The following is a 23,964-nucleotide window of genomic DNA, read 5'->3' as shown; positions in this document are numbered from 1 at the left end:
CTAAGGCTAGGGTAGATACAAGCAAATCAGGTTGGACACAGTCCCTGTCTCACATGGGGCTCACAGTCTCAATCCCCATTTTACAGATGAGGTAATTGAGGCACAAAGAAGTGAAGTGACTTGCCCAAGGTCACACAGCAGAAAAGTGGAGGAGTCGGCATTAGAACTCATGACCTTCTGATTCCCAGGCCACTACGTCACGCTGCTTTCTATTGAGCATTTAGTGTGCGGAGAGCTCAAAATGTGGAAGTTCTTGTTTCCACCTTAGCAAATTCACCAGAGAAGCAGTTTCTCCCCATTTTTCCTAGGTTTCCCCATTTCCATGGGTTTTGTAGAGTCTCTCCCTCAGTTTCCCCAGTTCCCCCACCCCTGGGCCATATTCCAAATCTATTTTTGTAACTTTTTTTTTATAGCTCCAGTGGACCTCACTTGCACTGCTACTTAACCAACCTGGCTCCTCCCTAGAGTCACAAAGTGAGGGAACCAAGGCCCAGCTTGGATCATGGTAGGATGGAGGGAGAGCAATGGTGGTAACATGAGAGGAAGGCTCTGTCAATCAATCAATCACATTTATTGAGCACTTACAGTGTGCAAAGCACTGTACTAAGCACTTGGGAGAGTACAATATAATAGAATTTCCCCTTTAGCCCCAAAGCCCTAATGTATATATCCATTCCTAGACCTTAAGCTCCTTATGGGCAGGGAACGTGTCTACCAACTCCGTTATATTTTACTCTGAGAAGCGCTTAGTACACTGCTCTGCACACAGTACGTGCTCAATAAATACCACTGATTAATTGATTAATCAGTGGCAATGGGTTCTACTGCACTGGCACTGTAGAGGGAGAAATAGAAGCCACAGGACTGGATTTGAAGTGGGAGGGATGCAGGGCAAAGCACTGGGCAAGGGTGTGCGGTGTGGAAGAATGGCTGGGAAAGGCTGAAAGTCATGGAAGGCTGGGGAAGATGAAGAATGCAGAGCACATCCAGGATCAGATAGGGCTGGCTTTACATAGCTTGACAGGAAAATACAGACATTTTCAGTGGTTTGCTCCTCTGATGGATAATTTCCTGAGCTTTCAAAGTCTGACTTTTTGTGGCTCCTAGGGACAGTGATATTGACAGTGATACTGAAGCCAGATATATTCATGAAAGACATCTTTTTTCTTTTTTCAAATCTATAAACGTTGGTGAGTCAAGCGAGAGGAGAGCACCTGGGTTTCATTTAGGACCTGAGAAATGGATTCAGGGAGTTTCCCTGAACTTGACCTTGGAGAGGAGAAACCCCATGAGTTTCACCTTCCAAATCTATGTTGGGCATTTTTAGGCTGTCTCACTCTGAGTCTGAAGCTGTTTGCAAGGAAAGGGATGCCTGGGTCCTGTTTCAGACCCAAAGTATAGCCCCATAACTATTATGAAATGTCACCCATGTGAAATAACAACATTAGACCATCTCCCCCAACCCAGAATTCAGGGCTACAAGAGCTGCTTAGGTGATCCATAAGAAGCATTTGGTTTTTTGTTCAGCATAAAATATAAAGTTAACTACCACCAAAATTGAAGCTTGGATCCACAAAACTGGGTGAATCATTCGGCTGAAGAAGGAATTCCACTTCCCCAAAGAGATTCACTGTCATCCACATGCAAAGTATTGTGTGCTTCAGGTATCATTTTCCTTTTGTCTCAGACTGTGACTTGGTAGGTCCCCTTAGACAACCATAGGTTCTGCTTCATGTACTCCAGATTAATGTGTGCTTGGCAGCATGAATTGTATCATGAGTGTGTGGTGGTGGAGGGGGAACAGTTCATGAGTTTAGAAGCAGTTAAACCCTGAATACTCAAAGCAAAATCTCACTCAATCTCTACTTTTTCCTCCTTCCCTGCCCTGTTCCAACATTTCCCACCCTTTTGCATTTTTGTTGAACAATCTGGGCTGAGACAAGGGGCCAAACTAAAATAACCATTATAAGGTGATTAAAAAAAAAAACCAACAAAAAATCCCCCAGCATTTCAATGAGTTCCCAGACTCAATCTCAGCTAGGGCAGAAACATCACACCCATTTTAAATAATTCTTGGCAATTATGGCTAATGTAACAGTCATTAAATCATTCATAACATTCTATTGATGAGGTCTTGTGACCAATATCATAGTTAACATACGCTTTACAGATGAAAAGGAACTTTCCTTGACGTTTGTGTTTTCTGTAGTTCAATCAGAAAGCAGCAGTTTTTGCCATTAGTACTCTGAGGAGTCCAGATGCTTAATTAACACCTACATAATTGGATTATCTACTTTGCGGGGATATTTGCATACCACATGAAAATCATTCCTGGGACAGATGTTCATGTTGTCAAAGCCAGTAGTGAAAATCAGTTTAGTGTTAACTAATCGTCTCTGGGAAAATCATTTCCACTCTCCCACAAACTGCTAATATACTAAGAATGTACAGAAAATGAAAAGGGGCTCTTAAAAGATACTGAGAAGACCATCTTTCTTTATGAGGAAATCAAAATCCTACAGTGGAGTTTTCCCATAGTCTAGTGAAGATTTCACCTTCAATATTGTGATCTTCTAATATGAAGAATATCTACTTAGGGGGTAAAATGGACAACTACCCCAGGCCAGGCACGCAAACTATCCCAGTTTGACTACTCTTATCAACCTTCTAATGAATCTCCCACCCTCCTCTTCCCTCTCCAGTCCACCTTTCACTCTGTTTCCCGGATCATCTGCCTAAATGATGGCCCTGGATCACTGCCACTGTCCGCCTCCTTCGCTCTTATGCTCGAGCTGCCGAACGCTGCTGGCGAAAGTCTAAACACCATGCCAACCTCGTTCACTTCAAGTTTATCCTTTCCTGCCTTAACTCAGCCCTCTCTTCTGCCAGACAAAACTATTTCTCCTCCCTTTTTGACACCCATGCCCATCACCCCCGCCAGCTCTTCCGTACATTCAACTCCCTTCTCAGGCCCCCGGTTCCTCCCCCTCCTCCTTCCCTCACCCCCAACGATCTGGCCTCCTACTTCATTAACAAAATTAAATCCATCAGGTCCGACCTCCCCAAAGTCTCTTCCCCCCTTTCTCCAACCCCCCGGCTCTCAACATTCTCTGCTACTCTCCCATCCTTCCCAGTGGTATCCTCAGAGGAACTCTCCTCCCTCCTCTCAAGTGCTACTCCGGCCACCTGTGCTTCTGACCCCATTCCCTCTCATCTTATGAAATCTCTCGCTCCATCCCTTCTCCCCTCCTTAACTTCCATCTTCAACCGCTCACTCTCCACTGGTTCCTTCCCCTCTGCCTTCAAACATGCCCATGTCTCTCCCATCCTAAAAAAACCCTCTCTTGACCCCACCTCACCTTCTAGTTATCGTCCCATATCCCTCCTACCATTCCTTTCCAAACTCCTTGAACGAGTTGTCTACACGCGCTGCCTAGAATTCCTCAACAACAACTCTCTCCTCGACCCCCTCCAGTCTGGCTTCCGTCCCCTTCATTCCACGGAAACTGCGCTCTCAAAGGTCACCAATGACCTCCTGCTTGCCAAATCCAACGGCTCATACTCTGTCCCAATCCTCCTCGACCTCTCAGCTGCCTTTGACACTGTGGACCACCCCCTTCTCCTCCACACGTTATCTGACCTTGGCTTCACAGACTCCGTCCTCTCCTGGTTCTCCTCTTATCTCTCCGGTCGTTCTTTCTCAGTCTCTTTTGCAGGCTCCTCCTCCCCCTCCCATCCTCTTACTGTGGGAGTTCCCCAAGGTTCAGTGCTTGGTCCCCTTCTGTTCTCAATCTACACTCACTCCCTTGGTGACCTCATTCGCTCCCACGGCTTCAACTATCACCTCTACGCTGATGACACCCAGATCTACATCTCTGCCCCTGCTCTCTCCCCCTCCCTCCAGGCTCGCATCTCCTCCTGCCTTCAGGACATCTCCATCTGGATGTCCGCCCGCCACCTAAAGCTCAACATGTCGAAGACTGAGCTCCTTGTCTTCCCTCCCAAACCTTGTCCTCTCCCTGACTTTCCCATTTCTGTTGACGGCACTACCATCCTTCCCGTCTCACAAGCCCGCAACCTTGGTGTCATCCTCGACTCCGCTCTCTCATTCACCCCTCACATCCAAGCCGTCACCAAAACCTGCCGGTCTCAGCTCCACAACATTGCCAAGATCCGCCCTTTCCTCTCCATCCAAACCGCTACCCTGCTAATTCAAGCTCTCATCCTATCCCGTCTGGACTACTGCACTAGCCTTCTCTCTGATCTCCCATCCTCGTGTCTCTCTCCACTTCAATCCATACTTCATGCTGCTGCCCGGATTATCTTTGTCCAGAAACGCTCTGGACATATCACTCCCCTCCTCAAAAACCTCCAATGGCTACCGATCAATCTGCGCATCAGGCAGAAACTCCTCACCCTGGGCTTCAAGGCTCTCCATCACCTCGCCCCCTCCTACCTCACCTCCCTTCTCTCCTTCTACTGCCCAGCCCGTACCCTCCGCTCCTCCACCACTAATCTCCTCACTGTACCTCGCTCTCGCCTGTCCCGCCATCGACCCCCGGCCCACGTCATCCCCCGGGCCTGGAATGCCCTCCCTCTGCCCATCCGCCAAGCTAGCTCTCTTCCTCCCTTCAAGGCCCTGCTGAGAGCTCACCTCCTCCAGGAGGCCTTCCCAGATTGAGCCCCTTCTTTCCTCTCCCCCTCGTCCCCCTCTCCATCCCCCCGCCTTACCGCCTTCCCCTCCCCACAGCACCTGTATATATGTATATATGGTTGTACATATTTATTACTCTGTTTATTTATTTATTTATTTATTTTACTTGTACATTTCTATCCTACTTATTTTATTTTGTTGGTATGTTTGGTTCTGTTCTCTGTCTCCCCCTTTTAGACTGTGAGCCCACTATCGGGTAGGGACTGTCTCTATGTGATGCCAATTTGTACTTCCCAAGCACTTAGTACAGTGCTCTGCACATAGTAAGCGCTCAATAAATACGATTGATTGATTGATTGATTGATTGATTAAATAATAATAATAATCATGATATTTATTAAGGGCTTACTACATTCCAGGGATTGTACTAAGTGTGGAGGAGGGAATATGAGCAAATTGGGTTGGACATTGTCCCTGTCTCACATCAGGCTCACAGTATTAATCCCCGTTTTACAGATGAGGTTGCTGAGGCACAGAGAAGTGAAGTGGACTTGCCCAAGGTCACACAGCAGACAAATGGCAGAGCCAGGATTAGAACCCATGACCTTCTGACTGTCAGGGCCATGCTCTATCCACTACGCTGTGCTTCTTCATTCTGCACTTGTCTTTCCACTGCTCAAAAACCTTCAGTGGGCATTTATTCCTCCCTGCATTAAACAGAAACAACTGACCATTGGCTTTGGTGCATGGCATCAACTCACTCATCATTCCCTATCACCTCTTCTTCTACTACACCCAGCTGGCACTCTCTTTCCCTCTAATCAGTTGGACCACAGTCAGTGCTTTCCACCAGACCTCTCCAATGTGGCATCGCGACACCCATGGTGGGTGAGGAGAGTGATAGAAGGAGGGTGGTGGAAAAGGCCTTGTCTATGTAATTTCCATAGGTCTTGAAGTTTCCAAGGGGTTGAGGTGAACTGAGGGGCTGACATCTGGTGGAATAAGGATAAGAAGGAGATGGAATAGATGGAGAGTAACAATCGAGTGTCAGGATCCCCGTCCCTCCACTTGTCTGTCAATTTCTGAGAAAATGTCATCAGATCCAAGTGCCATGTCATTTTTCATGGCTTCGATTGCAGTAGTAACTTCCTCACAAGTTAGCATTAAGACCATACTGTTACATTTTAGCCGTATTTCCCTGTTTCCCGGTGTCAGACCTTGTTCAGTCCTGGTCCTTGGAGCATTTTATTCCCCGGAGAGGAGATTCTTCTGAATGGCCCACAGAGGTGACCATCTGTTAGAATTTTATCTGCAAAAAGCAGATCACCAATGGGGCAGTTTAACTTGGTATTACCAAATTGCTGGAGAGTCAGACAAAAACACAGGAGGCAGATTTATGGGAATCACGTTGAGCTTAGGTTGGTCTAAAGAGAACCAGAATATGAAATGAAACTTGACTAACCAGGGAGCTGTCCAGCAAAAACGAAGGGAGGAAATTTCCTAACACACTACTTAGGAAATTGCATCCTAATAGCCGTAAGTCTCTTAAACCAAAAACCAAATGTTACCTAAGGGATCCAGGCATATCCTATTCTATCTCCTTCTTGCTCAGATGTCTCTTCTGCTAAATGATTTGGCTGTTTTGCTCATTCAGAGATCAAAAGATCAGAGAAGCAGCGTGGAATAGTGGATAGAGAACAGGCCTGGGGGTCAGAAGGACCCGGATTCTAATTCTAGCCCAGCTACTTGACTGCTGTGTGACCCTGGGCAAGTAACTTCACTTCTTTGTGCCTCACTTTCCTCAGCTGTAAAATGGGGATTAAGACTGTGATCCCCAAGTGGGATAGAGAGCCCACTGTTGGGTAGGGACTGTCTCTATATGTTGCCAAATTGTACTTCCCAAACGCTTAGTACAGTGCTCTGCACACAGTAAGCGCTCAATAAATACGATTGATGATGATGATGATGATGATGATAGGTCCTGTGTCCAACCTGATTAGCTTTTTTCTACCCCAGCACTTAGTACAGTGCCTGGCACATTGTAAGTTCTTAACAAATACCATAAAAAAAAAACAAAACTCCACCATTAAATGAAAAAAAGAGTTGTCCCAGTTCTGACTTTAATTGTTCTCCAACCCCTTTCATTTCAAGCACTTTTATTTTGTTTCCCCATCCATCCAAGTTAGTGTTCCTATCCCTTAAAAATATTGCCCAAAATTCTGCTTTTACCTCTCTCCCTAAATCTCATTTCCACTTACCCCAAAACCCTCCTCTTCATTCCTGTTCCATCAAATCATAGCCTCTAGTTTCTGCTTCATTGTTGTCCCATGGAATATTCTGGCACTATGGAAACCACTTTTTTCTCCATCAGGGTATTATTAGACTATCCATTTCGGTAAGGGCCGGTGTCCATCTGATAGGGGTCAAATGAATCCATCTTCTGCCTTGGCAGAGGAAGAACCTGACAGTCCACAAAAGGAAAGTGAAAAAGCAAGAGGCCCAACAGGACCTGTCAGCCTGGGACAGAGAATTAATCAATCAATCAATCAATTAGTAGCATTTATTGAGCATCTATTATGTGTGCACAGAGTACTGTGCTAAATTTTGGGGTGACTACAGCAAAAATGAAAGAGACGATCTCTGCTTGCCGAGGAGCTCAAGATAATAATCCAGCTTTTAGACTTTCTCCTTCAAATGATCAATATCTGTGGGCACAGAGTTAGACAAAGTCTAGCCAAATGTGTGAGCTATTAACTGCCTATGAAAAGATGAGGGGGTAAGAAGACAAAGGAGGGGCTATGTAGTTAAAAGCTTATGAATACAGAATGGTCTAATCTCAATTAGCACAACTTTCAGAAAGATACTAATTCATTATACTAATTCCTGAGAACACCCTACAGTTCCCATGAGAGATTCCTTCTTCCAAAATTCCAACTGACAATCAGTCCGAGATAAAAGTAACCCACCTCCTTCTCTGAAGGTAAGTCAGACACCCAGTTTAAGCCAGGTTCTCCAGCCCCTTCAATATTTTTCCCACTAGACTATTAAGCACTTAGTACAGTGCTCTGCACACAGTAAGCACTCAATAAATACGATTGAATGGATATAAGTTCCTTGAGGGCAGGGGTCATGTCTACCATCTGCATTGTACTGTCCCAAGGGCTTAGTTCAGTGCTCTGCACAGACTAAGCACTGAATAAGTACGATCTATTGATGGATTGATTGGTTGAGAGCCAGTTCCCAGCTCATTTCCCAGCTCCCCTTCTAGACTATAAGCTCATTATAGGCAGTGTCTATTTATCGTTATATTGTACTCTCCCAAGTGCTCAGTACAATGCTCTGAACACAGAACGCACTCAATAAATATGATTGACTGACTGGGTTTCAGAGTTTCAGGGGAACCAAGTTTATCTGGGTCTTCCCCACTTTTATGAAACTGCTGTGACTCACTGAGGGTATGGAAACTAAGAGGAAGTGTTTTCTAACATTTCTTCCTGTTACTGCTGCTACCCTACCCCGCCCTACCTATCCAGGCAACAATAATCCAAAGTGAGGTTATTACTGGGCCAGCGAGCCTTCGATCAGGTGGCACGTCCAAGGGTGAAATTCTTTCATTCCATCATACACAGTGAGTGCTTACTGTGTGCAAAGCACTGTACTAAGTGCTTGGGGGAGTAGAGTATAACAATAAACAGACATATTCCCTGTCCACAACAAGCTTACCGTCTAGAGGGAGAGACAGACATTAATATTAACAAATAAATAAATTACAGATGTGTACATAAGTGCTGTGAATAAAGGGAACAAATCAGGGCAATGCAGAAGGGAGTGGGAGAAGAGGAAAGGAGGGCTTAGTCAGGGAAGGCCTCTTGGAGGAGGTGTGCCTTCAATAGCTCTGCCACACGTCTGCTGTATGACCTTGGGCAAGTCATGTAACTTCTCTGTGCCTCAATTCTCTCATCTGTAAAATGGGGATTAAGACTGTGAGCCCCACATGGGACAACTTGATCACCTCGTATCCCCCCCAGTGCTTAGAACAGTGCTCTGCACATAGTAAGTGCTTAACAAATGCCATAATAATAATAATAATAATAATACGGCTTTGAAGGGGGGAAAGTAATTGTCTGTCAGTAATTGCCTGGAACCTGTAGCAAAGACACTGGGACAAGATCAATGCAGACTAAATCTTTAGAGGAAGTCCCCACATCCTCCAACCAGCACAAAGACATCAAATAGCTCTCCATGCACCCCTAACAGCTAGTCTCTCAAGGGATCTGGATCAGGATGAGCCAATTCTCAGACTGTGGGGATCACCAAATTAGGTGAAGCAGCGTGAGAAGCAGAGTGGACTAGTAGATAGATCACGGGCTGGGAGCCAGAAGGACTTGGGTTCTAATCCTGGCTCCACTACTTGTCTGCTGGGTGATCTTGGGCAAGTCACTTCACTTCTCTGGGCCTCAGTTCCCTCAGGTGTAAAATGGGCGTTAAGACTGTGAGTTCCATGTGGAACATGGACTGTGTCCAACTGATTACCTTGCATCTACCTCAGAGTTTAGAACAGTGCCTGACACAGAGTAAGGGCTTAACAAATACCATTAAAAAAAAATTAGGTACTAGAACCTTGAGGCTACCTAATCCTTGGAAGTTCCCGAATTCTTCAAGCCGCCGCAGATCTTGAGGACTTCAGGCACATCAACACCTAACCAGTTCAGGTTCCATCACCTCTTCATTCATTCGGTATTATTTATTGAGCACTTACCACGTGCAGGGCACTGTACTAATCAGTTGGGAGAGTACAATATAACAATAAACAGATACATTCCCTGCCCACAATGAATTTACAGTCTAGAGGGGAGGGTGAGGAGCATTCCTGTCAACCTAGAGATTATTGGCTTGAAGCAACTCCTCACAAGAACTTTTTGAGGTTAGTCAGTATCTGTGAGCCCGCTGTTGGGTAGGGACCGTCTCTATATGTTGCCAAATTGTACTTCCCAAGCGCTTAGTACAGTGCTCTGCACACAGTAAGTGCTCAATAAATATGATTGAATGAATGAATGAATGAATGAATGAATACAGTTTCCTGGAAAACCATCTGTACTTTGTTTTTTTGTTGTTGTTTGGAGGCAGTGGTTTTCATTAAGCACTTACTCTGTGCCTTGTATGGTGCTAAGTACTGATGTTAGATACAAGAAAATGAACAGGGATCATGACCACCAACTCTGCTGTGTCATGCCCTTTCAAGCACTGAGTACAGTGCTCTGTACAGTGCTGTGCTCACAGTAAGCACTCAGTAAATACCACTGATTGATAATCAGATCAGACAAAGCCTGTGCCCCACTGGAGGTTCCCCGAATTCTTGTGCATATTATTTTTCAAAAAAAATTAAGTTAGTTTTGTGTCCATTTCTTTGTACATCCCTCACTTATCTAATAATAATAATGATGATGGTATTGGTTTAGTGCTTACTATGTGCCAACAACTGTTCTAAGTGCTTATCTATGTGGCACCCCTTATGCCTCAGGTCAAAGTAAGAGAAATAACCAACTCTTACCATTTCCCTGTCCAAGTAATGAACCTGGCTCTGTGGGGTTTTGGAAATTAAACACCGAATTTGCAATAATTACATTCTTGAAGAAATAGGTATGAACTTTTCATCAGTTTCGCTTGCCCATCTAGGGCTCTCTTTCCTAAACAGTGAGCCTTTTTATACAAATCACTTCAGTTCTCTGCCATTCTCTTCCAAGAAGCTTTGCCTAATCCCCATCTATTAAAAAAAGCTGAATTTTCTGCTTCATTCTGTCTACCCAGTGTGAGACATCAAACTCACCAAATACATGAACCAGTTGTGGAAGATACAATACTCATTACTGAGACACAATGGCAAAATTGTACCTCCAGGCGTGATTTCAAAAGAGTTCACAAACCCTCTCTGAAGAATCCATTCGCAGGGACCTTCTCTGACTTGTTTGCCTCATTTTTCCCAAAACTTTGCTATAGAAATTAAGAACATTTTAAAAGATACTTGGATGTGAGGGTTTTTTTTTTTCCTTCTAATTAGAAACCACGTGATTCCCTAGTTCAGCTGCAGCACTAGCGGGAAATGTACAATTAGAGAGAGTTCTAGTGCTAACCATAGTCACCATTCAACCTGATAATTAATAGTACTAAAGTAAGAAGCCCTTGTATTTCTGAGTGCAGTTCTGTGGCAATGGCACTCCAAACATCTGAAGGCAAAACAATTTAATTGCTGTCTAGACAGTTTATTGCGGCAATAAGATCAAAACACAGAATACTTAGGTTTGTGGTATGAATCATGCAGACTAAACAATTGTTTTATTGCATTTACAGAGAACTTGATTTATAACTTAGCTGGGCAATAAAATTCCTTCATAGTTTATACTGAATAATTTCTCTCCTTTTTACATTGCTCTGTTATAATTCCATCTTCCTAGCTTTTAAAATGTGTTTTCTCTGTCACATCCAAACAGTTTCTTATCTTACAACTTCTTGCCAGGCTAAACATACAATGCTCAGTCCCGGATTTAATTAGCCCATGGCAGAGGCTATTGCAGATTATGGGAACAGGCTGGCTGAGATGGGGTTTTTTTCTAAAGGGATGGGATAGAGACTTTCCAGTTTTTCATTGTATGCTAAAAACCGAAGTTGTTTCTAGGCATACCTCAAGTTGTTATAGCCTACCGCAGTGGGTGATTTTTTTTTATGTGTACAATCGGGTTCTTTTAGGGTTATTCAAAAAACTGTTCCATTTTGTTTAGAAACTGAATGGTCTAGAGGTGCTTCTTCCCAGCTTGAGAGATTTGACTAAACTTTAAAATCAATTATTTGCATTCTTATGTGTCCAGCTAAATAATAATAGTAATGATAATAGGTGCTAGTACTGGTAAAAACATATATCCAGTAATCTTCTCCCCCACAAAGAATTCTAAGTAATATCCAGATGAAGTATTTCTCCTTCCAATATACTGTTCCAGAGGTAGGAATTATGGTCCCTTGGCCTTTGTGTAGTATGACATTAAGTGGCAAAATTCCCAAAAATGATAGAAAATGTTGGCAGAGCCAATTGGAAGCAGCATGTCTGGGCATGAGGAAAGCACACATTGGCATGGGTAAATTTTTCACAGCAAAAAGCCGGCTTTGCATGTCTCTGTGTGGCTGGGATTATGGATACTACATTGGCCTGCCTAATTACACATTGTACCTTTAGGTGAATTTCACCATCGTGATGTCTTGAGTATAAGGGACAACTAGATCTAATTAAATTCTATAAATGAAAAATTATTTAATAATACATGAAATACTGGCTTGATTATAAACAAAGATGTATAATATGATACCAAAAATAAATTGAAAACAGACTACAAATTAGTTAATGAAGAAAGAAAGCCATGAAGTTAAAACCCCCTATTCTTTACATGTCATAAGTGCTGCTGGCTACAAGAAACCATTTATACAAGAATTTGACATTCCTGTGAGTGAATCAAATCTAAAAGAGAATCCTCAGAAAGTAGCAATGTAGTATTCCTAAATACAGTGGAGACAGAATCTTTCTGGTTGGTTACAGAAGTCAACAAAAACACTGAAACTTAAAAGATTTTTTAAATATTCCAGCATACTGACTAGCTTTCTAGAGAATAACAAATAAGCCTTGACAAAATGGGGGAGGCACAGGCTGATGAAGAAATCTTTCATGCATTCAATAACCTTAAGAGGAGAGGAGCCCAAAAGATAATTTGAGCTTTTAAAATATTTCATTTCTTTATCTCTCTACTACTTCTTGATAAAATCATTTTCAAATCTCCCAAACAATATGAGTTTAGTGTTAGCCAACTTGTGCCCCTCTCTTATTAAACTGGTCCATTGTATGTTAAGGTATAGTAGACTTATTACTGATCCCTTTTACAAAAGCCTTTTGTTTAGAAATTTCTCTACATAAACATATCACTTAGTATGCACTGAGACTCACTAAATTATGTTACTGGAAAGTCTTTTGTGGCTGCGAAAATAAGTATCCACTTTCTAGTCTCCACAAATTTTCCACCATTATCTAAGCATAGTTCAAATACTGGGTGAATATTGGAAAAATATTTAGAAAGTGCAGATAGTTTGTTTTGTGATCTTAAAATCAAAAACTCACTTACTGATACCATCATATAATTGAATCCCCAGAAAATGATTGGATTTAGCTGAGTTTTGCTCTGCTCTCCCAATTTTTTTAATGCCTCACCTGTCCATTGGGGAAAAAAAAAATGCTTTAAGGTTGAGAGAACCCGCCCAAGTATCTCTTTAATTAGTGCTTAATGCCTCAGGAGTATTTCAATTTTGAAAAAATGCACACCATTTCCTAGTTCCTTTATTGTTCAAAATAAATGAAAACAGAGTTATGCAATGAGGAATGCAAAAAAAAAAAAGAGTAGAAAGGTAATAAGATAACTGAAAGCTTTTAAGAATCAAGGGCTTTGCAGCCAAACAAATAAGGAGAGGCAAGAAGAGTTGAATGGGCTGTAAAAAGAGGACATTCTCGGATATATCTGTTTACTCTTAAAATGGAAATTGTCTCTACTCTTTGGGGGCAAAGCGTCACTTGCTTTCCCGGGAGGTTCCTCTGCAATGTTATTGGGATGACAATAGGTTCCGCAGAGCTCAGTCAACATTCTCACAGGAATAATGTAACACCTATTCACAGAGAACACAAGACCATAATTATTTGCTCTTTTTGAAGGGAGAAAAAGGACTAGGATATCTAAGTTTACAGGGGTGTTGGGGTGGATTTTTAATTACCCATAAATTCCTGTTTGTAGAAACTCTTTGTTCCTCATAAAATGTTTACTAATGGGAAAATCAACCCAATTTTCACCTAGGAAACACTTAAAATAATTCATCATTTCCCCTTATTTATTTAATGGTATGCAAATGAAAGGTGATTACATTTTAGGCAGTTTTATTTTCTAACTTCAGACACAAATGATAAATAAATAGTTCCTAATCAGTTCAGATTCCACTCTCAGCAAGATAATGAGTATTGAATTTAATTTGAGAATTGTACTAACTTGTTTCTTGAGCGATCAACTCATGTAACAATATAAAATGCATAATTAACTTAATTGCCCAGGAACTGTTTTAGCTTGATGGATCTATTGAGGGAATTTTAATTAGTGTTTATAAAAACAAACTAGTAATTAATCCTATATTCAAAGTTGCCCCTTCCAATTGCATATAATATTTTAGCTCACTTTACATAATAGGACAGCTCTAAGTGCATTTTAAATCGAGGAAAAAATAAAACTAAATTAAATCACGATCTCTGTTATTCATGCCACAAGAGGTAAGTAAATTGGGGTTGTTGCTAGAATGATTGGGAGGAGAATATTGTTGAGTCTCAAAATGCAATCTCCACCTCCCTTAAACTCCAGAATGAGAATTTCTAAATTACTTACAAGTGTGAAAAGTAGAGAGAAGAATGCAAAACGGCTCACACCTAAGCTAGAAGTTACCAGCCAAACTGAAAAAAAAAAAGTTGCCTCCTCTTCCTACTGCAATTGTTGAAGAATAACAGTCTGCAGAACATAAAGCCATTGGTGATAAACAAGGGTAAATTTCAACTATAAAATTCTTCTTTTTTTTTAATTGTCCAGTGGTAATCATGATGTTTCTAATCACCTCCTGGACATTATTTTTTTAAAGGCTAAGCTACACTTTGAGGCCTTCTGCTTAATTGCAGTGTATACTATCTGGGACCATAGATATAAGTAGGGGAGAGGCAGGGGCAGCATTTCTAAAGGAGCACAGAAAGGGACCCTTCCTTCCTCTCTTCATTATTGCCCACACTCTGGCCCTAAGAACTTCACCGCTGCCCCAGCTCCTTCCACTGGATGCCCATGAAGCAGAGAGAAGAAGGTGGTCTTTGGTGTATTTTACTGACCTGGAGGAAAGAGACTTTGAGCCCATTGTTAGATAGGGACCATCTCTATATGTTGCCGTTTTGTACTTCCCAAGTGCTTAGTACAATGCTCTGCACACAGTAAGTGCTCAATAAATATGATTGAATGAGTGAATGGAAGCGGCATGTCCTAGTGGATAGAGTCCGGGCTTGGAAGTCTGAACCCCTGTATATATGTATATATGTTTGTACATATTTATTACTCTATTTATTTATTTTACTTGTACATATCTATTCTATTTATTTTATTTTGTTAGTATGTTTGGTTTTGTTGTCTGTCTCCTCCTTCTAGACTGTGAGCCCACTGTTGGGTAGGGACTGTCTCTATATGTTGCCAACTTGTACTTCCCAAGTGCTTAGTACAGTGCTCTGCACACAGTAAGTGCTCAATAAATGCAATTGATTGATTGATTGATTGATTGATTGATTGAAGGACCAGGGCTCTTCAACTTGGGCAATTCACTTCACTTCTCTGGGCCTCAGTTACCTTATCTGTAAAATAGAGATGAATATCGTGAGCCCCATGTGGGACATGGATTGTGTCTAAGCTGATTACCTTTTGTCTACCCCAGCACTTGGTACAGTGTGTAACACATAGTAAGCTTAACAAGTACCATTTAAAAAAAGAGAAGAGTTGGTAAACATGTTCTCTGCCCACAAGGAGCTTACTTTGTAGAGTCTCTTTCTCTCCCAAGTGCTTAGAACAGTGTTTAGTGCTTAGAACAGTGCTTGGCACATAGTAAATGCTTAACAAATATCATCATTATTATTATTAAGATTTTTTTTGGAGGCGGGATGGTTTTAAGCCAGACTCAATGGCACTCAAGGCCATGCTTTTTATTAAAGCCTAAAGCCTGTAGAATTTGGACTACCTACTCTGGGGAAGCTAATCTCAGGTCACATTTCAAAATTTGTTTTGACTTAAATTTCCTGAAATGTAGAAACCCACCTGAAATTGGTAAATCAGTTTTTAATCTCACTAGTCCAACACACTGGACACCAAATTTCATTCCTGAATTCATCCAGACAACTGAAAATAAGGGTTGCAGTGAGCGTTTGGGCCACAATAATTGGCATTCCCTTTATGTTGTTTTGCCTCTTCAGAAAATCACCTGATTTTGAAAAAATATTCCTATTTGCAAAAGCCCAACCTTTAAAGGGGCTTTTACTTTATGAAGGATGATTTGCTATGTTTTTAACTTTACAGAACTAGAGAAAGAACAGATCTTTTGAAGTGATAGGAAATAAAAAGCCAAGTGTTAGTAGTTTAAAAATATTACAAACTTGACATCCTCATAGATATGAAAATGCAGTGGATTCAATCAACGACATTAATTAAGCACTTACTGTGTGCAGAGCACTGTACTAAGTGCTTAGTGTGAGGGTGTTTCTATCCTTCATCCTCTTTAAGTAATAAAGTGCCAATGTGTCTGTTTTTATAGCTTGCACAAATCTGCATGATGGCTTCTGGACAGAGAAATCCTCAGCCATTTATTCTCATATTACAGACCAGTCCTTGTGTTTATGTCATCCTGTTTAGCTTAACGCACATCTCGAGATTATTCCTAATATACAACCTAAAGATTGTTTATGCAAATTCTTTATAAGAAAATGGTTTATTTCCATTGAGTAAGTTCAGATATAAGGCAGTCACTTTCCTATTGACAGATTTAAATACATCTTTACTTTCCCCGTCGCAGCCCACCCACACTCCCTCAGTATGACACAACAATTTTACTTTGCCATTATCCAGCCAATCTAAGTTTGTTATTGTAGCTTCCCTGCCCCCACCATATTTCTAGCCCATAATCATCCCTCAAAAGAAGAAAAACTCATTACTGCTTCAAAGGCAAAGGTTATTTTTTCCAAGCTATTGCATTTTGCAGGTGAGAGTGGAGAAGGGGGAAGTTGGCTGAATTTTGCTTTCTTTTTTAAAAATTTCCTAAAAAACACTTAAGTAATGTGGTATTAATCAGAATTGCCCCAGAGATAACTCTGCCCATTCAGCAGTATCCAGGTGTCAAACTCATCCTCTCTATGGGTTTTATTTATGTTTTTGCCCTTTTGCAAGAAGTGCATAAAATATTTTCCATGCTTTTTAAACTCATAAATATAGTGGATATCAGACATTTTGGCAAATTAGCTTTGTGGAGAGAGGCCCAGGCTGGCTCTCCATCGTCAGCTGGGTTCCATTTTAGAGGCATCTCCCTAACTGCAGAGAATTTGTCACTCAAAGACGATACATCATTGTGGCATCCATTTCTTCCAGGATTTTAGAATAAATTCCATGCTTCCCTTCCTCTATTACTTCACTTCCTGTCATCCATCTCCTTTAAGTATTTATTGCCCTTTTAAAAATTCATTTTGTAAGCTGTAGCTGTCCTAATTAATGGTAGTTCATATTCTTCATTCACCCCGGAAACAGACTCATGGACTTTTTATTAGCTCTGTTGTCCCAAGATGGTCTACTTTGGCTCTTTATGCTCTAAGAGCCATGAAAATGGTGACTTCTCTGGGAATGGTAGGAAGAGGTCCCAGGGTGGAGGAGGAAGTAAGTGGCTGTCTACTTCTCAAATCAAATCTTTCCTTAGGGTGAACTTTCTAGTGACAAATCGTTCCTCAGCAGAAGTAGGAAAAGAGGCTCCCCGTTAACTCCTTTTTAAAAAAATTGGTATCTCAAGTGCTTACTATGTGCCAGGCACTATTCTAAGATATAAGATAATCAGGTTGGACACAGTCCCTGTCTTTTATTCAGTCGTATTTATTGAGCGCTTCTGTCCCATACCTGCAGCATAGCAGGTAACATCTTTGCAGCTTGGTAGACATAGAAATGGAGAAAGGGCACCAGAGGGAAAATGCTGAGTCGAGAGTGACAAAACGTTCCTTGTTTGAACTGAGGTTTCAGTAGGAATCAGATTAGAAGACGTAAAATGTGTGCCACAGTTGCAATGCTCCTATGCTGAATTGTGCAATCTGACTTGCTCCATGAAGATTGGAATATCAGCTCCTAGAATACAATTAAAGGCTAAAGCCTGCTTCCCCAGACACACCCCTGAGCTGCATTATACTGCCTGCATTTTGCCCCAGGGGATACACTGGGTGGATACTCCAGGAGACCCCAGAAATTAATAAAAGCTGTGCCAGGTGTCAGTACACAGTATTAGTTTTTCAGACTTTCAAGGTCCCCCACAAAAAACCTGCCCCTTGGGACTAATATCTTATTACAAATAATACAAATTCATTCAATCGTATTTAATAGTAATAATATTTGTTAAGCACTTACTATGTGCCAAGCACTGTTCTGAGCGCTGTGGGGGGGATACAAGGTGATCAGGTTGTCCCACGGGAGGCTCACAGTCTTAATCCCCATTTTACAGTTGAGGGAACTGAGGCTCAAAGAAGTTAAGTGACTTGCCCAAGGTCACACAGCAGACATGTGGTGGAGCAGGGATTCAAACCCATGACCTCTGACTCCAAAGCCTGTGTCATGCTGCTTCTCTAACATTTACTGAGAGCTTACTGTGTGCAGAGTACGGTACTAATTGTGATATTTGTTGTCAGTCAATCAACAGTATTTATTGAGTGAGTACTGTAGGCAGAGCACTGTGCTAACTACTTGGGAGAGTACAAAACAACAGAGTTGGTAATAATAATGGCATTTATTAAGTGCTTACTATGTGCAAAACATTGTAGACATGTCCCCTGCCTCCAACGAGCTTGCAGTCTATGTAGATTTGGAATTTGGAGCATTATTTTTTTCTTGTAGAAAAGAGAGCTTGCTGACCTCCTTCCATGGGGGAAGTAAAGGAATACACAGTAGGTGTTCCATAAATGTTATGGTCACAGCGGGAGGGCAAACTTTTAGGTTAGGAAAAGATAAATGGAAGGAGGAGGTGTTTTTTTTTAAAGTGGCATAGTTTCTCAGATCCAAAATTATTATGCAACCTTACTGGAAGTTCACAGCTCTGGGAAATTTTTTGAAGGGGAAAAAAAAAAACACAGATTAGCACAATCGGTTAATATTTACTTTTATGTTTATCAACAGCATCGACAATTACTCCTTACATACTTTGTTTTGTACATTGAAACTGCTGAGGAATGAAAAAGGATATTATAAATGACATTTGAGAGGCTGGACTCATGCCCAGAAGAAGCAGCCAGGCTTAGTGGATAGAGCACAGGCCGGGGAGTTCTAATCCTGGCTCCACCACATGTCTGCTGGGTAACCTTGGGCAAGTTACTTAACTTCTCTGGGTCTCAGTTACCTCATGTGCTTAATAAATGTCATTATTATTATTATTATCTGTAAAATGGGGATTAAGAGTGTGAACTCCATGTGGGACAGGGTCCGTGACTAATCCAATTAACTTGTATCTGCCCCAGCACTTAGAACAATGTTTGGCACATAGTAAACACTTAACAAATATCATAACTGTTATTATTATTATAATAGTCTATTATTGAACAATAGACAAACAGGGCAATTACCTTCATGCACCAGAACTGCAATCAATCTAACAATCAATCAATCAATCAAGTTATTGCCAACTTGTATTACCCAAGCGCTTAGTACAGTGCTCTGCACATGGTAAGCGCTCAATAAATATGATTGAATGAATGAATGAATCAGTCAATCAATTGTATTTATTGAGTGCTTACTCTGTGCAGAGCACTGTACTAAGCTCCTGGGACTGTACAACATAACAGAGTTGGTATACACTTTCCCTGACCACAGGGAGCTGACAGTCTAGAGGGAGAGACATTAATATCGGTTAAAAAAAAATGAGGATTTGTAAAAGGGGAAAGGCAGAATATATAGAGGAAAAACTCAGTACACAAAAACAATGGAAAATTATAGTGGCTAAATCTTTCTGTGACACAAATCTATATCCGTAGAAAATTCTATGGATACACTACCAGAACAATTGCAGATAGGGATGGGGCATTCTGGGAGAGATCATCATTAATCATATTTATTGAGCGCTTACTGTGTGCAGAGCACTGTACTAAGCACTTGGGAAGTACAAGTTGGCAACATATAGAGACAGTCCCTACCCAACAGTGGGCTCACTGTGACCATGATGTCGCTATGGGTCAGAGACGACTAGACAGCATAAGACAAGACATAAATTTACATGGCACAGTCTAACTCTGTGCTAACTTAAATCACTTAATTGTTCTTAGTGAACGCTTACTTTGTGCAGAGCACTGTACTAGGCACTTGGTACAGTGGAGTTGGTAGTCACTTTTCCTGCCCACAGGGAGTTTACAATCTAGAGAGAGTTGCTGAAAGCAAAATAATAGCTAGACCTGCCCAGGACATGGTTCCTGACTTGAACAAGTCTATTCATTCAATCATATTTATTGAGCGCTTACTGTTTGCAGAGCACTGTATTAAGCACTTGGGAAGTACAAGTCGGCAACATATAGAGACGGTCCCTACCCAACAGCAGGCTCAGAGTCTAGAAGGGGGAGACAGACAACAAAACAAAACATGTAGACAAGTCTATCTGACTGATGGAGTGTCTTGTCTTCTTCCAACTCAGCCCTGTGACTTAATCCTGCTGCTTTTGGGTTAGGAGTAGCTGGAGATACCAGAACCATGGGATAGCAACAATTAAGGAGCTAGATTGTAAATTTCTTGAATGCAGAGCACTGTACTAAGCGCTTGGGAGAGTACAATATAACAGGGTAGATAGACATGTTCCCTCCCCACAATGAGTCTAGAAGACTAGACTATGGTCTATCTTATCTACCCCTTTAAAGATTTTTCTACTTTGCACTCCAAAACACATAGCATATTGCTTTGCACACGGTAAGCACTCATTAAATTCCACTGATTGATAATCTGGTGAACTATCAGCCATTTGGAAGAACTCTCTATTCCTTCACCAGCCGAAAGACACAAACCCAGAACCCCAAATTCTGCTCTTCATAGGCTGAAACGAACAGTTGTCACTGATCCTGAAAGATTTCAATGGAATTTTGTTTGCTCATTTTCTCTAGAAATCTTGGTGCCATGAAGAAGCTTGTGAGTTCAGGGCATATTCTGTGAAGAAAGAATCGGGTTGGCCTTGGAGAGACTCAACCAGATCTCAGTTCCGTTCCTGAACTATGGATTTGTAAAATTGCATTAGGTTGTGCAAAATCATGAAACATGATGATCCTGGCCCTTCCAGGTCAGAGGAAGTTTCTATTTTTTGAAAGACTTTGTTAAAATTATTTTTAAATTGTACCTTTTTGGTGGTGCAGCCATGGAATCCCTAATTGTTTACAAGGCAATGAAACACATTTTCAGTCATTTAAAATCACCAGTCTCGGACACTACAGCAACAAAAAAGCAACTTGAATAGATTTACAAGTGAAAAGCCCTTAAATGCATTTAGTATACAAAAAAGATTTTCTGGAAAAAACCCAAGCTATTTCATTTTATCTTAGTCTCTCTTGCAAATCCCTCTCCATCTTCTATTTTCTCCTTTTAACACATTTCTATTTTCCCCCAGAGCTATTCTTTTACAAATCAGAGATGCAGAAGTTTCTCCTTCATCAGTAATTGAGTTTCCTTAGGTAATTGTGAAAAGAAACCCCTCAGAAATCAATATATCATTGCCAAGTCATACCCAAACAAAGAGTCAGGATCCTTAGTAAATAAAGGAAATTGCCATGTTTTTCCCCTTTGGTCAACCACAGCTGTACTCAAGGTTACTATCAATTGTACCCTTTCCAATTTGTCTAGAGGCTTAATTTAAAGTTTTAGTTTGAGGTAAAAAAAAAAAGTTGTTTTTAGAGAGCCACTTCGTATCCCTTATCCTGTCGCCTCCTGATCAAAAACTCAGCTATAACCCCACCCAAACAAAATGGAATTAAATTTGAGCTGCTGGTAAATTGTCCATATTAGTCTGCTAGATGTAAGTGTGAATAAAAAGCTTTGCTCGACAGTTGTGGTGTTCTACAGTCTGGGTAGTGGAAACTTCAACTCTACCAAAGATCATCCTGTTCAAAGTTCCATAAATAATCAATCAATCATATTTATTGAGCGCTTACTATGTGCAGAGCACTGTACTAAGCGCTTGGGAAGTACAAATTGGCAACATATAGAGACAGTCCCTACCCAACATTGGGCTCACAGTCTAAAATAAATAAGTCTAAAATAAATAATAAAATAAATAAATAAGATTTTACTTTACTATGTGTCAGGCAATGTATCAGGCATGGGGGTAAATACTAGAGAATCAGGTTGAACACTCTTTACAGTTTACATCCACAGTTCACATTTTACAGGATTTCTTCAGCAAACAGCAAGCTTTGAATTTCAGGCATATTCCACGCCAAGCACTGTACTCGTCACTGGAGCAGGTGCAAACGGTGCTCATTGTCTAAATAGGAAAGAGAACAGGCATTGAATCCCCATTTTATAGATGAGGAAACTGAGGCTCAGAGAACTTAAGCGACTTGCCCAGGGTCACACATAGCAGGCCATCTGACTCCTAGACCCCTGGTCTTTCTACTCAATCAGGCTGCTTCTCTAGTTGGTCATTGGCCTCAGTTCCACCTCTCACCTTTTAACGCTCGTTCTCATAGCTAGAAGCTCTGGGTCACCTGGCGGGAGGGCTCCGGCTTGTGTGACTTTGCAAATAATAATAATAATGATGGCATTTGTTAAGCGCTTACTATGTGCAAAGCACTGTTCTAAGCGCTGGAACTCACAGTCCAGACAGGGCTCACAGTCTTAATCCCCATTTTACAGATGAGGGAACTGAGGCAAATGCTTTCTTTAGTGGTCACCCTGGTGCCCAGTTCTACCAACAGAGCAAATCTGAAGAGAACCAAGGGCCACACCTTGAACTCATTCATTCATTCAATCATATTTATTGAGCACTTACTGTGTGCAGAGCACTGGACTAAGCGCTTGGGAAGTACAAGTTGGCAACATATAGAGATGGTCCCTACCCAACAGCGGGCTCACAGTTTAGGAGGGGGAGACAGACAACAAAACAAAACTTGTGGACAGGTGTCAAGTCATCAGAACAAATAGAATTAGAGCTAAATGCACATCATTAACAAAATAAATAGAATGATAATAATAATAATAATGGCATTTATTAAGCGCTTACTATGTGCAAAGCACTGTTCTAAGCGCTAGTGAGGTTACAAGGTGATAAGTAGAGTAATAAATCTGTACAAACATGTATAAAGGTGCTATGGGGAGGGGAAGGAGGTGGGGAGGGGATGGGGAGGAGGAGAGAGAAAAGAGGGCTCAGTCTGGGAAGGCCTCTTGGAGGAGGTGAGCTCTCAGTAGGGCTCAGCAGCATGGCATAAGGAATAGAGCATGGGCCTGAGAGTCCGAAGGTCATGGGTTCTAATCCCGACTCTACCACTTGTTAGCTGTGTGACCTAGGGCAAGTCATTTCACTTGTCTATGCCTCAGTTTCCTCATCTATAAAATGGGGATTAAGACTGTGAGCCCCACGTGGGACAACCTGATTACCTTGCGTCTACCCCAGCACTTAGAACAGTGCTTGGCACATAGTAAGCGCTTGACAAATGCCATTATTAGTATTATATTAAGTGCTTAAATCAATCAATCGTATTTATTGAGCGCTTACTGTGTGCAGAGCACTGTACTAAGCGCTTGGAAAGTACAAGTTGGCAACATATAGAGACAGTCCCTACCCAACAGTGGGCTCACAGTCTAAAAGAAGTACAGTGCTTAAAGAAGTACTACTCCAAGTGCATAGGCAGTGCAGAAGGGAGAGAGAGTAGGAGAAATGAGAGCTTATTTGAGGAAGGCCTCTTGAAGGAGATGGGATCTTAATAAGGCTTTGTGGGGGAGAGTAGTGGTTTGTCAGATGGAAGTCGCTGTGGTTCGGAGACTACTCAACAGTACAAGACAAGACAGTGAATAAGGACCTTTTGGTAAAATATATATAATTTTTTACTTTCCCTCCGTCTAAGCTGAATCTAAGAACAGTTGTTGCTGATAAAATTTCCAATTCACATGCCCACCTGAGATGGTGGTATTTGGGGAGACCAAGTGGATACAGGGAGCATGGTTGTCGCCAATGCCCATCGCTGGGTAGGGGCCTTTGCTTCTTTACATGGAAATATGTGTTGCAGTGATGAAAAGGCTGATGCTTTTTCATCTAGTGGCCTGAAAGATGACTGGAACTAATAATAATAATAATAATAATAAATATTATTAATACATAATATTGATTATTGTTGTCTAATCCTCTAGATTGTAAGCTCATTGTGGGCAAGGAGTGTGTCTGTTTTTTTGTACTCTCCTAAGCACTTAGTACAGGCTCTGCCCACAGTAAGTGTTCAATAAATGTGATTGATTGATTGACTG

Source organism: Tachyglossus aculeatus, chromosome 8 (assembly GCF_015852505.1).
Source record: "Tachyglossus aculeatus isolate mTacAcu1 chromosome 8, mTacAcu1.pri, whole genome shotgun sequence".
NCBI classification, from domain to species: domain Eukaryota; kingdom Metazoa; phylum Chordata; class Mammalia; order Monotremata; family Tachyglossidae; genus Tachyglossus; species Tachyglossus aculeatus.
Note: the sequence above shows the minus strand (reverse complement) of the source record.